General features: G+C 36.1%; 1 protein-coding gene across 1 annotated transcript in view; it reads left to right on the forward strand.

The window, feature by feature from the left end:
* Positions 1-6: 6 nt before the first annotated feature.
* Positions 7-15,386, forward strand: part of LOC100369450 (uncharacterized) — a 35,954-nt gene continuing 20,574 nt past the window's right edge. Inside the window, exon 1 of the mRNA XM_006812032.3 lies at positions 7-130. The gene's annotated coding sequence lies outside the window, so the exon portion shown is untranslated. The remainder of the gene's footprint in view (positions 131-15,386) is intronic.

A 15,386-nucleotide genomic window follows, 5' to 3' on the forward strand; every position in this document is an offset into this window, starting at 1 on the left:
ACTTGAGGAGCGACTAACCACGCAATCAAACAATAACACATTTGACCTCAGCGGGAACGTGAAATCTTTGGTTTTGGTTGAAGATAGAAGACAGAAGAAACCATCGTCACTTCCATTCCAAGATTAAAAGGTTTGATTAGCTTGTTTTTAGTCCCCGTTCAGGCGTAGCCTGAAAAGAAGACTTTATAATTCAGGTTATGTCAAATGTCTATTTGTCCGTCTCCAACATTTTCTCAGAAATTCTAGCTGCAGCAGATATCAGTGAAACTTGGCAGGTTGTAGCTGTGGAATCATAGCCATATGCACAGTCAGCTGGCGCACACGTGATATTAAAATAAATACGATATTTACTACATGGGGGCCGCCATCTTAAATGACGCATAAAACTAAATAAGAGACAAGTTGTGAAACGCGTTTTTCAGATTCCTACAAATCAGGACAAAAATACCAATCTTTCACAAAAATACGGTCCGTTTGGGGTTATATTAAGCCAACCGATAACAAAATTCGGCCGAATTCGTCGTTTTTGTGTGGAAAAATCCCTTGCATACAAACATCTAATTACGCGAAGAACCTAGAACACTTTCCTGGGGTATTTAAAACTAAAAATTGGCATTCCAGCTCAGCAGCCAAACAGCGACGGCCTAACGCTTAGATGACAATTTCGGTTTCAAATACCCCGGCTTAGTGTTCTATGTTGTTTATGTTTTTCTTTCTTTCATATCTTGTCTTGTAGAGTGTGCTGTCGGTGATTCAAACTTGCAATCTTTGAGTTGCCAGCGCACTGTCTTGTCCACTGTACCACAAGTGTCTTCACAGAAATGATAGGATTTAAGTCCTACTTATTTAAGTCCTACTTCACTAGCATTCAAAAAACGTACTAACCGTACTGGATTCGAATCAGCGATCTCTCACATTGCCTACATTGTACATATCCACTGAATCATGTGGGTAGTCGTGCAAATGAATGATTTGTTTTCATATTTAGCTTTATTGCAAATTAGTGTCTGGCATGGGAATTGAACCTGGGTCCTCCAGGTCACTGTGTAGACAACTGAACCACAAGACCACAATTGATTGACTGGATGTGTTTGCATTTGTTAAGACTATATAGTGTGTATATGTATATATATATAGAAATACAACATATTTCTATTATTGAGTTACAATTGTCCAAAAAATTGCCAATTTTGTGTTTTTACTTGTGTAAACTATATGCATGCCATAACCCGTTAGTGTACATCTTGCCAATTGGGTGTTTGCCATTTGCGTTGCCCATACCTGACCCGACCCTAACCCTAATGCCAAGACACGTTCCTGTTAATAATTGCTCAATAATGATACTCTGTTGTGCACTGTCTGCGGGTAAGTTGCATTGATGTCAACTGATTAAACAAGTCGCGTTTAAGTAATTTTCACAATTAACAAGTGGTTAAATTGTGACAATAAATGTGTGGACAAATATTTGAGATTAATTTTGGTGTAGATAACTCTCGTTTAATTATTTTACACCATTACAAGTTGTTAAATTGAGAGAATAAATGTCTCAACAAATATTTAATACTTAGTTTGGTGTAAACAACTCACGTTTGATTAATTCCCACAATTACAGGTTGTTAAATTGAAAGAATAAATGTGCGGACAAATATATTAGACTTATTTTGGTGTAGACAGCTCTCGTTTGATTATTTTACACCATTACAAGTTGTTAAATTGAGAGAATAAGTGTGCGGACAAATATTTTAGACTTATTTTGGTGTAGACAGCTCTCGTTTGATAAATACCCACAATTACAAGTTGTTAAATTGAGAGAATAAGTGTGCGGACAAATATTTTAGACTTATTTTGGTGTAGACAGCTCTCGTTTGATTAATTCCCACAATTACAAGTTGTTAAATTGAGAGAATAAATGTATGGACTAATATTTGAGACTTATTTTGGTGTAAACAACTCGTGTTTGATTTTAATTTACTTTCACAAATTACAAATTGTTAAATTGAGAGAATAAATGTATGGACAAATATTTGTGACTTATTTTGGTGTAGACAACTCTCATTTAATAATTTTACACCATTACAAGTTGTTAAATTGACAGAATAAATGTATGGACAAGTATTTGAAACTTATTTTGGTGTAGACAACTCTCATTTGATTAATTCCAACAATTACAAGTTCTTAAATTGACAGAATGAAGGTATGGACAAATATTGACCATTATAATTGTGAGTAAATACCTGTTTAATTAATTTCCACTTCTACAAGGTTGTTAAATTGAGAGACTAAATGTGTCGACAAATATTTGTTACTTATTTAGGTGTAAGAACACGTGTTTGACCACCTTCCACCATTGCAAGTTGTTAAAATAATGAAATAAATATACTGGTATCATTGGCTATTTGATTTAATTGTGAAACTTTCTAACAAAATGTTAACTGCTGGCTTCGAACCTCAATCAACAATTCCGCAGACACAGTATACATGTAAATTCCACAACACCACAGAAGATATTAGTCTGTTGCCTGAATTGTTTTCGTAATATAGGGAACGCAATCGACACTTTAACAAAACTTACCTTGACTTGGGTCTTGTTTATCTCCTGTCACAATCTGGAAACTGTTGAACAAATTGCGCGTCGTCCAGTTTAAGATGCGAGTTATTTTATTATTTATTCATTCAGTTTTGTATGGTGGAGTTTTGTGAGCTTTATTATTTTTTCACGACGTTGTTTGTTTACTTGTTTACGGTTTGAGAGATTTCAGTTTATTTGATTTACATTTTTTACGGTAGCTCTGAGCAGGACTCGAACCCACTGTCTTTTCAAGCTAATTTTGTTTTATTTTGATGGCACGCTTGTGTACCACGCCACGACGTTGGTTGTTAAGTGGTGTTCATTTTTCTAACTACTCCAGTGTTCCGATGAGTTGAACGGAAAAGCCAAAACGATTTGCTGGTTTCTGATTGCTTTGGTTCTGGTGAGTGTGTATCTAGTGTGATTTGAACCCATGTCGTTTGTATTGGGCGTTTTTTTATTTCCCGTGTTGGCTACGCCGTAATATGCAACCACTTCCCTGTTTTATTGTGATTTAATGATGAGAGTGTTTAATGATGTCTTCCTCACCCGTCACGCTATGACCCAGCTTCAACCACACGGCCATTTTGCAACACAGTGTGTGACCCTCGGCATCGCCCGACTGACTATATGAGCGTTGTGTTCAACTGTTAAGCTAGAATTTATTACCGTTATTATCATTATATTGTCACGTGATTTGTTTTACCTTATGTGTAATGTCTTAAGGTAGCAGGACTATTATTTGCATACTTGTTTTCATCTTCTAATTGTGACCAAATGACTACAAATAACCCCAGGAAAGTATATATTTTTGGAATCGCCAGACTTCAAGCTTTTCAAAGGTGTGTTTGCCATACCCTTATCTGCATTTTACGGTGCGTTACTTAATGAAAAGTGAAAAATTACTTTCTTTGTAAAAAAAATAATTACGCATTTATGCTGGTGATAGGGAGTTTTTTTTTCTCACTTTTCCTAGTTGTTCAATAGCCTGGTAAATTAAATGTGTCTGGTTAGTTTTATTCAAGCAACGCATTTTAAAAAGTAGTGTCCTGCATTTTAATTTCTGTTTCAGTCGCATTGTTCCCAACTCAAACCGCAACACATTGGTAAATAATCCATGAAATAGTTTGTCTGGACACATTCAAGTTCCTATCATTGTCACCTTAAAGCTGTAAAAATTTGGTGTTAATCCGACGACAATAAGTATACGTTATTTTTTGTTAAAGACCTTGTATTCTGAAAAACATAAACTCCTAGAAAACGTTAATGAAGTCACAGTAAAGATTTTCAAGCTTGTTTATTTGCACAAGCGATTTGTTTTCCCATCAAGGTCTGTTTTAACATGTGTAGGGGCATCCAAATGTGTAAGGCTATTGGAAACCAAAAAATAAAAGGAATGGAATAGCTATAATTTGATAAAATCGCCAGATGAAAACACCAAAGTCAATGATTTATTTCAGTGGCTGTGTGACCTTGTGTCTGACACATTCATATGCAATGACTAATCTGTGAAACAAACAGGGGCGGAGACAAACCACTCAAATCTTTGGTAACACTCATTGTGTGTCAGATAGCTACTGATAACACATCCTAACATTGCTTTGTCTTGGGTTAATCTTTGAAACTTATAGGCACACAAATTAAACCTGTGTTGTTGATTTAGGAAAACACTACTGAAGCTGCCTTGCTTCCCTTCAAAAAATCAATATTTTAACCAACTTACATGACATTCTAGGTTACGTTGACTTTATCAGATGAAAGTTTATAGTGCATTTCATCAATTAATAAATGAATGTGAAAATTGTAATTTTCAACACAAATAATAGTCTCGCTACCTTTAAGTACCGGTATCTTTATTGTAATTTGTATATACCAATTCGTATATACCGAGGAAACGCCGCCGATTGAAGGTCATGTATTTTGTGACGTCACCAATTCGTGTGTGGAGGTACGGCTTCTAGATCCGTGCCAAGATCACAAATTATTGCTTATTTATAAACACAAATTGCAAATGCAAACACAAATGTTATTCATCCAGCGATCAATTCACAATAAAGGTACATGTACGTCACACCATCGTAATCGAAAGCAAAAGCGATTTAATTTACGTATGCCAGATTTCTGTTTTTAAATGGTGAAAGATCCCGTAGCTCTATGTTCGACGTACAACAACAAAATTAAAAAGAAGCCGTCCAAATGAAATTGTTAGGGCCAAATTTGATTGTAGGTCGAACCAAAGCTAGGCAGGTTGAACAAGTCTCTGCTGAGTATGCACGTAATTTTTTTCCCGGCAACATTGACAGAATGTCTGCGCATGCTCAGAATAAATTAATTACTGTAAAATACTTTATTTTTGATTGCATTTTTTTGCTATTTTCGCTGAAGGAATGTTTCAGTTAAAATAAAATCCAGCGAATATACCCTTTTCTTATATTTTACAGTCAACTTGTCAAAAATCAATGAAAATAAATTCAATACAAAACACCCAGAAAAAGTCCTTTCAGCGAATGATAATCCAGCTGAAATAAAATATTTTACAGTAGATTAGATCTGTGAGTAACGCTGCTGTTATTACGGCATGTGATTTCTCCATTGCGTGCAATTTATTATAGTACTGTTTATACATGTATTCTGTTCGGCTCAGTGGTCTCATTCACTAGTTACTAGAAGAACTAGTAACTTTATTTGATTTCAAGAACTTCAAAAAAGCGGCATAAGAGACATGTTTGCAAAGGTAAGTTCTCCTGTTTCAGCTAAATTGAATGTATATTGGGGTACGATTGGTGTACATTCCGTGACGTATGGATGTGAATATTATGATTGCCAGCTTTATATTCTTGTGAAAAGCCAAACAAGCAAACAATTGTCTCCAGTCTACGAAACTAGTTTGTAAATTGTCATATTATTGTACATGGGGACATAGTTTTCAACTAAATCGTTATCCGGTCTTTTGCTTGTGTCGCAATTTCCGAAATATCCACAACTGGGGGAGGGGGGGTGTCCCTGTATCGATCAATTTATTCATTATATAATAGTAGGTTGCCTATGATTATATTCGTATTTTTTATGTTGTGAGCATTAAACTGCCTATCTCCTGCGATTCAACATGGCGGATGTACAGTGACAACACATGTATGGACGGTCGGTCGAGTAGTCTGCAACGGACCATGAAATTGCCCAGCGTTTTTTTCGGCAGGTTTTTTTTTTAATATTTTGGATATTTCATTGACTCCTGACGCCTAAAGAGGTCTAATTTATATTTTACCGTAGTCATTGACAGCTATTCAAGAGTATGTTTATTGTGAATAGCCCGAATGGGTAAGCTTAGTTCGACAATGAGCTGTTATTTCTGTGAACAATGTTACATTATTCTTTGAAGGCTCAGTTTATTTTTTGAAAACAACTAATTTTTGGATTAAAAAAAAATCATGCAGTTTTCCCCGCAAAATCAAAGCATAAAAATCTTGCCAGAACATCGGTAAATCTACTACCGCGTTGCGTTCACCACGAGGTCACTGAACCGTCATTAACATATTTAAATGAGCCACGTGTAAATGGAAACATGGCGGATATTGTATCGTATCAAGCATTTACATTCGACCGAAATCATTCGTTTACGATAAAACTAAATTGAATAGTACATCCAATTCATAAAAATTCAACAAATTAATTTTTTGTGCGTTATTATAATCATTACTGAATAATAATCAACAATTGCAATACTTCGAAAACAAGTAAGTTATTCACTTGCGAAACACAGAATGACCAGATTGTGCTACCGTGATCATTTGCTACCGGTACTAACCACTAGGCAATGTATTTGTGTTTGTATTCATTCGAAACTTCTTTTAGAACATACTTTACTTTTCGTTATCAACAAAATTATAGAAAAATAATGCATATTACATTATGTGATTTTTTTTTTTGGAGGGGGGGGGGGATTCAATATCAAAATTTCGCGGTTCCTATGAACCAAAGGCCTTTCACTCTTCTCTGAGTGTGACACCTAAACCAGAGCTTTTATAGTGTATAAACTGGCACTAAATAAAAAGACCGTTGTACCTTATTCAAATTTATTAGTACATGTTATTATGTATTTCATTATGAAAAACTGACTAAATTAAATGTGATCTTATTTTTAATTGTTTGAAAAGAATGATTTATATCGGTAATTACGTTTTCATCCAATATTAATTGTGAAATTGTTAAAATGCCTACCTACACATTTATTGTTTTTGTTTCTGAAATAGACATTTGTAAAAAAAAATTAAAAAATCATGCTTGATTAAAATTCAAAAAAAAAAAAGATGTAGCCATGTAGCCCCTTTTCTGTTATCTGTTTCCAACTTCTTCCAAAGTAAAACTGGCGAAGGCATGTAATTGCCATACAATCATCAATTGTGGGAAAACTTGTATGTTATTGAAAATCTTTATTTTGTTGTCTGTGAATTAATATAATATTTGAAATGGCGTAATGGTGCAAAATATTCTCAAACAGTCGGTCTTCTGATGACACTACACTGCGCATTTATGCACAGTCAGTATCCCAATGCGCGATCTTAGCTTACTAAATGATGATGGTGGTTGAAATGGAAAACTGAATACAAAAATCCAGTAACATCTCAAACGAATTTTTGTCTGCTGTGAATGCATGTTTCGTTGCATCAAATAAATAACCCAATTTTATGATAGAAGCTTGCGATCTTGTGCCATACAGGGTCAAGTGATTGAGCAATAAAAAATGTGGTTTTATGTATCAGGTTATTGAATGTATCCAAAAACATGGGACCAATGATCTGAAATTTCAGGAGTGCTCGCTGAAGGTTTATCAATCTTGCTTATTGTCTTGTTCTTTACCAATCCTGCATTTCAGTTACTAGAATTTATACTAAAAAAAAATAGTTTCTGTTTTTCTTCTAATAACTCGGTCACTCTCAAAAACAAATATTTTTCCATGGTCGAAATGCAAGAAGAATACAAAACTACTGTGATTGCATAGTGATACCTGTAGGGCCATTGTCAACTACCGGTAGTTCGCCTGATCAACACAGCGTTATACATAGGGCTGATATTGAATCACAGAGAGTAAAATCTTGTGATAATAATCTCTAGAACCACTAAGATTGGTACATATGTCCTCATTTTAAACTTTTTTTTTTTTTTTACAGTGGTGCTGTGAACTGCTTCAATTTCGCAAGGCAATTTTTTCTGGGTTCCCACAACATGGAGTGTCAGGGACTTTATTGAAATGTTGTACACAAATTTAATAAAATCCTGAATATATCTAAAAGTGAAAATTAAATGGTTTACAGTATTTTATACCCATTAATAATGATTGAAATGCAATAATATCACTGCACTAAAAAGACTTCGAACAATTATTGTTACTTCTCCATTGAAGCACGGTTACTAAAAAAGACGGTTAGGAAACGCTATTGTAAAAAGGTGTGAATCTGCCTAATCCCTCAAGGATGCGTGTCGCGCTGTGTACGCCCTCTATTGCTTGAGATTTCAAGGCCCACCATTTTGTTTCAGTTTTGTGTCGATCACTTGATGTCCTGCGAATTTGAAGTTTTAAGCTCGTTTTCGATAGAATATCCACGTTTAGTGCACAAGCTCTACGAAGAACTACACGTTTATTTCGGATGAGTACTCTTCGTGACTGCGATACCATTCAGAATCGAGAATTGTCATTTATCGTTTTCACTGTTGTCATGAAAGTAAGCTTGGATCCCGGAATAAGAAGTGACAAAAATTCTAACCCCTAAGTCACTATTTTAAAATGCATTATATTATAAAAAATACTACCAAATGAATTTTTAGTATACTACTCTGCCTACTTATGACAGTTGTATGCGATTTGGGGGCTTATTAGAGTAAATTTTATCGTTTTGCTTTCGCGTCTCTGTATTAGCCATTTTGTTTAAAGTCTTAACACTTTTTTTGTAGACGCCATAGAAATCGTTGAAAATGTATTCAACATTTTCCGCCAGTTTTATAAAATGTCTGTTTAATTGTTCTTGTCTGTCCTTGTTTCAGTTTTTTGGCAAATTTTTCATGTTGCAATATTCAGCGTGCCGTTAAATATGGTTTTAGTCAACGCTACAATTTTTGAAAACATTGAACTGACGGTACAACTTTCTAGCAGTCTCTTCGCCAAATCAATTTTTCGAACCCTTTTTAACCGTTCTTAATTTCATTGGAACTGCCTGTTGTTGCATATTTGGTCTGCTTACATGCATTTTGTAGATGGGTGGGTCATTTCAGTTATCTTATTGCATATTTTGTTTATTTCCAACAAAATGTATGTGGTATCATGGCTCCTCATTAAAACTTTCGCATGGCTGAAATATAAACACTTGTATGGTTTCTTTGACGTCTTTTTTTCTGATCATGTTTTGTTTTGGTTTTTATTTCAGTTTTCTGCCGATCTTGTTCTTTAGAAACGAAAATGCCATACAAGACAGGCAAATTTGTATTGAGTTTAAACTGAGCGACAGGTTTTGTCAGGATTCAGTGGAACAACTTACACTTTAGTATTACTAAAAGTATCGATGCAGACACAATAAAATGGCGTGCAGTTGTTGATTGCAATGAACTCTGGGGAAAATGACGTCATATTTGCGTGATTTCCTGTCTACATTTTATGTTAATAATTTATCACAGATTAGTATGTCTTTTGTTTCAAATGTTTACCCGCGACACGCATCCAATGAAAAGAACACGGTTCGTTTCCTAACCGTCTTTTTTTAGTAACCGTGATTGAAGGTTATGAGCAGACCAACCTTTATCACTACTGGCTTTCTTTATTATTACATGTACTTGCTCTGAAAACATAGCTTTTACAATTGTTTAAATTAACAGATGTTGTTCTATGTACAATGAATACATTTTAAATAATAAACCTTACTGTGTTAACAAATTGTATTTGACAACATGAGAATGATTCTAATGCCTAGTGGTGATTTTGAAACAAACCCAGGTCCTGGTAATATACTAAGACTTGATTAACTCAGATTTATGAATGCAGTTTCTTGAGCAAGTATACATATATGACAAATAGTTTTGTTGCACTTGTGTACTCTGAGATTCTGAACATGGGTCAGTGGAAGTTTTTAGTTGTCAGTACAAAACTAGATTATGGGAAATCACTTTATGATGAGTTGTACCCACAAAGAGTACATATTTATTCACCTGTTTGCAGATGTTCCTTGTACTACCTGTACTTTATAATCAAATAACGGGGACTGTGACATTTCATGTCTTGTTATTTCATCTGGGGAGTGCGAGTGTGATGGAAGTATTACGATCTGTATTGTAAAGATGACGTAATCATAATGTTGGAAAATACAGCTTTCAAAATCAAAGACAAAAAAAAAAAATGTAAACAACATAAAAATGTAATGACTTTTGGCAAAGTTATGAGGAGTTTTGCCATTTACAACTTATGAGTTTAAATGTGAGTTGCTGACTACTTGTGTTTGAATCTAACCTCTACGATAGTGTGCACGCCGATCGACTCAATGTTGACAATGTATGTTACAGCGGGCGCAAGATATTTACATACACCTAACTCCTGCACACGGTAGGTAATTACCGAGGGACTTTGCAACATCCCCAGGCACTTCCCTAGACACTCCAATGACCGTTGTCAACGCAATAAAGTTACATACACACCTACGTGACAGTTAATCTCTAAACACCCGCCAGACAAGGAATGCCTTTGATGTTTGGCCACGAGGAGAGGGGTAGTTGGACTATTCCATTGCAGATACAAAAATCATTGCTGTGTAATATAATACAAACATAAAACTGGGAATGAATATTAATAAGAAATGATAAATAGTTTGTTGAGATGTTGTAAATGGATTTATATTAATATTAGCTTTGTGAGTGTCCTGTACAATTTCTCGAATAATGGCTGGTCCCATTGCCAGTTTGCCAGAACACTCATCGCCCAGTCAATCTTTCCCTGGAATCTTCTACTCAGTTCTCCTTCTCCTCCACACTGTCACTATATACCAGTTTCAAATATCCTCCAGATCTCAGAATTTGATAAACTCAACGATTTCTTGTGTAACATTCAGTCGATGAAGGCCGCTACTCCTCTCGGGACGTATCCTTGACATAATAGCAATAATTGTTCAAAATCAGAAACTGCATTCAAAACTAAATAGTTCTCACAAGCATAATTTAGATAATTTCATTCTATGTTAGGATATTTTTTAATATTTGTATCAACTAGGTTTATTATTTTCCCTGAAACGTTCAAAATACCATTTATTAAATGAACCAGCATAGTATACATGAAATTAATAATAAAGTGTTCGATAAAATGAGTAAAACATCATTGTTTGATGAATGTTTTACTGGACACTTACACGTTGTAGTAGTTGAACCCATTTGAAATGCTGGTCCAGTGTTTTGATTAAACTGTCATGTAGGCGTGTATGTAAATTTATTGCGTCTAAAACGGTCACTGGAGTGTCTAGGAAAGTGTCTGGGGTTGTTTCAAAGTCCCTTGGTAATTACCTATGTGTGCAGGAGTTAGGTGTGTGTAAATATCTTGCGCTCACTGTAACTGAATTGAAGGCCCATTTCACTTGCCCTGGGCATGTGTTTATTGGAGGTGTGGCTATGCTATGACCTGTTAATCACTTACATTGCCTATGTTTACAGAAACTCGTAGTTTATTTACGAGCTGATAGCACTAATACCCATAAGCATCAAAGTATATAACGGGTCAGTCAGACTTGCTTCCATAAGCTACGTTCTTACACGTCTAAAAAATGCTCGTGTTTACACTGTTTTTTTGCTGTGCAAATATTAGATAATCTGCTGAATTGTCTGCTCGCGTTCTCACTTAGTGAAAACACTGGTGTTTGAGGATTTAATGCTGTCCTTACACATAATATTTCGTGTTGTTCATCCCAAAATAGCATAGTTTCCAGATCTCTACCGCCTCTGTTGTTGTGCTCAGTCACTTCTCTGTACTTTATATGTAAAGTTTCGATTTTCTGTTGACATTCAATTGTAATGATGTCCTGTCCAACCCTTTTCAGCCGCTTTCTCTGCAATCACATATACTCATATATACTCTAGCATCCGTCCATCATTCTTTGAATATTCGATTCTCTCCATACAGATATCAGTAATCTTGTTTCTTCCTCTGACCAGTTTGACATTCAACCTGTAATGTCTGAGGCCATCTTGTGTGATGAAAAGCATAAATAAGTCGGCGATAGAGGGTATTTGGCCGTTGTATTGTGTTTACACGGCACATTGCGTTGTGCAACGGCATGTAGGATCTGGTCCACCCCTTTTACGACGGTGTCAAAAACGCCGGCGCCACAACGGCGTATTCTGTTCACACACTCATTTTAACAACATTCTCAAATAAAAGGCGTTATGACAACAGCTTATTTCGTCTAGTGAGAACACCACTATAGAGCACAGACCTTAGCTACATAATTCCGTATTGACTAGCCAATATGGAACGTGTTACAATTGGCATTGGCCATTTCTTTGAATTACGTTTATTTCAACAATGGCGTTTGTCTGAAATGTAAATTTAACATATCATATCCATTTTCTACGCTCGTATAGTTGAGAACTACGATATCACAGCGTTGACCACGATGAATGTTTTCAAGCTCACTACAGTCAACAATAAAACAAAATATTCACTGCACTGCGTTCACACAGACCACAACCACTTTCATTTTTACCGGAGCTGAGCTGGAGCTGTTTACTACAGCATGACTTTCAAGGAACTTTCAAGCAATTTGTCTCAGTGTGCTTGTATTATTTCAGCAGGCACAAGATAACTCTTCCATCTGGTAAGCAATTACTGAGCGACTTTGCAACCTATCCAGGCATTTTTCTAGACACTTAGTGATCGTTGTAGACCCAATAAAGTTACATACTTGCGTGACAGTTAATCAAAACACCGGTCACGGTATGCTAGGGACGAGGGGTAGTTGGACTATTCCATTGCTTTGTAGATACGAAAATCATTGCTGTGCAACACTTGGAAGAATATGATACGAACATATAACTGGGAATGAATATTACCAAGAAATGATATATGTAAATTCCTTTGATTGGTAGTTTGTTGAGATGTTGTCAATGGATTTTATTAATATACCGTACTCAACCGCGTTAGTGCCCATGTCCGGGCAAGCGTACCCCCCCCCCCTTTTGTGCAATTTTTATATTTGGGGTCACATTCAGCAAAGCGCCCACCCTTCAAAATGCAACTAATTTAAAACTTGGTCTTGCGTAACGAATCTTGGTAATCATTTTTATATGATACAGCGTGGATATCGATGCTGTGAACATGTTGTGAATGCGTAAACACGGTAACTGTGCGTAAACTACGCTTCGACAATGACTTGTTAATACAAGAAAAATGCGGTAAATATTTCATGCCATATTCAGTTTACCTCTCAAAAATGGCTAGTTACTATTTTTTTTGGAAAAACCATGTCATTTATTCGCTGAAATCAATTCCATCAGATCGTACTTCGACATCGATAATTCACTTCCGCATTGCGTAACCGGAAAGTCTTCAGGAATTTCGGAAAGAATTGCGTCAGTACAACACAGCATTCTGATTGGTAAATAACCAACTTGACCCATTAGGTCAAAGGACGCTGCTGCAGGGCAAATGCATCATGGCGGAAAGTGATTTTCATCGAGAGTTTGCATACGATCCAACACTTTCGTCAGTGGAGATAATATGACAATTTTGACTTCGACTGACTCAAATGTTTATAATTTCGTAAATTCTTGTGGTACGTAATTAATATTGTAATAAAATGTGCATATTTTTTCTGATCATTTCTGTTTCTTCATTGTGAAAATCAATGATGACTCAATAATTTCGTAATTTGATTTTCCCTCAAAGATGTAATCTGTCACTTGATGAATGAAATTTTTCATTTGCACTCTTTTTCGAGGGGGGTGCTCGGGTAAGCGTCCACCCTTAAAAAATTGTGATTTTCTGAGTTGAGGCCCGTGGGCGCTAACACAGGCAAGTACAATATTTGTGTTGTGAGTGCCGTGTCTAATTTTTCGCATAATGGCAAGTCCCGTTTGCCAGAACACTCATCGTCCAGTCATTCTTTCCTGGAATCTTCTACTTATTATCACCTCCCCACTGTCAACATATACCAGTTTCAAATATCTTTCAGATCTTAGAAGAACTTTGATAAACGCAACGATTTCTTGTGTAATCTTCAGTCGACGACAACCGATACTGTCGGAACGTACCAATGTCCAACCGATGCCACAGAAATGTCGCACAATCTCTTGAACCGTCTAGCTTCTTGTGCAATCATTCGCAAAACGCAAATAATCTCCATCTCAGTGTCTTAGTCTAGACGCTCTGACATAATAGTAATAATTGTTCAAAATCAGAAACTGCATTCAAAACTAAACTGTTCTCACGAGGATAATTTAGATAATTTCATTATATGTTATTTGTATCAAGTAGGTTTATTATTTTCTCAAAACATTTAAAATATAATTTATGACACACTCAATATTGTAAACAGAACTTTATTTGGCATCAAGGGGGGGCACGCTGCTGGGACAATCTGCCTGTACAAAGTTGAAAATGACTGACTGTAACTGTAACTAAGCTATCTAAGATAACGTGTCCCACAGCGGGCCCCCCAGATAGGTCAGTTAGTGACAGTACTAATGACCTTTAGCACCTGGTAACAAAACATACAGAAAACTTCTTAAAAACAAACTGCGATAAAGATAAATAAATGTTAACTATTAGTAATCAGTAATGATTATGAGGTGAAGCTGTGGTAGCTGAGATAAGACTACCTGGTAGAACAGCGAAGACTATTGACTACCTGAGGTAAGTAAGTTATCAGTAGTGCTGCGGAGGCTGCACATACTAGCAGAGACAGCGTAAGCCGAGACCACGTAAGGGTTAGTAAGGCAGCGGAAGCTGCCTGGCAAGGTAGAAATGGCGGAAGCCATAGCTACAAGTATGGTAGGTTAATATACATGAGGATGAAAATAAATACATACTATATATAAACTAAGAGAAAACACTTGGGTGAACTATAAACACAAGGATGACAAAAATACATACTAAAAATAAACTAGGAAAAATAAATCTTGGGGGAACAAATGAGTATAATCCACTAATACGAAGCCCCCGAAATATGCTGCAATAAATAATTGCAGCAATGCCCCCAAGATGAAATTTAAGCGTGATCATAACAGCTGTTGCTCAATACTGCATGAGCATGACTGATAGAGGTATCTGTTGTATGAATGTACCTGACATAGCTGTCAGATGACCATCGTCCCAGGGCCTTTATCATGTGATCCTGGATCCCTGCTTCAGCTGCTGAGGAAGCGGCACCAATTCGGAAAGAATGGCCAGAATACTGAGTTGTATCTAACCCCAATGCAAGTAAAATTTGATGCAAAAACTGAAGGAAAATAGACCGAGTCATAGGCTGACCTTCTGCAGTTACAAAAAGGGGGTGGTTTAACGAAGGTGAAGGTTGCATAGCAGCCCTAAAAGTTAGGTAACGCTGTAGTGTGCGAACTGGGCACATCCGAGAATTACTGTAAAATTTAATAACTGCCCCTTTACGAAAGGGATCAGTCTTAGAAGACTTCAATCTAAGGGAAGCTTGACCATCAGCGCTAAAACTGACATCGCCTATGCATAAGTGAACATTACTATCAAATTTAGATGAAACAGAGAATTCCCCACAACGCATAAATCCGAAAAAGGCTAGCAAAATAACAGTTTGCATAAGAATGTCGGCAAAACCAGTAA

This window comes from Saccoglossus kowalevskii, chromosome 8 (genome assembly GCF_978046115.1).
Source record: "Saccoglossus kowalevskii chromosome 8, keSacKowa6.1, whole genome shotgun sequence".
NCBI classification, from domain to species: Eukaryota; Metazoa; Hemichordata; class Enteropneusta; family Harrimaniidae; genus Saccoglossus; species Saccoglossus kowalevskii.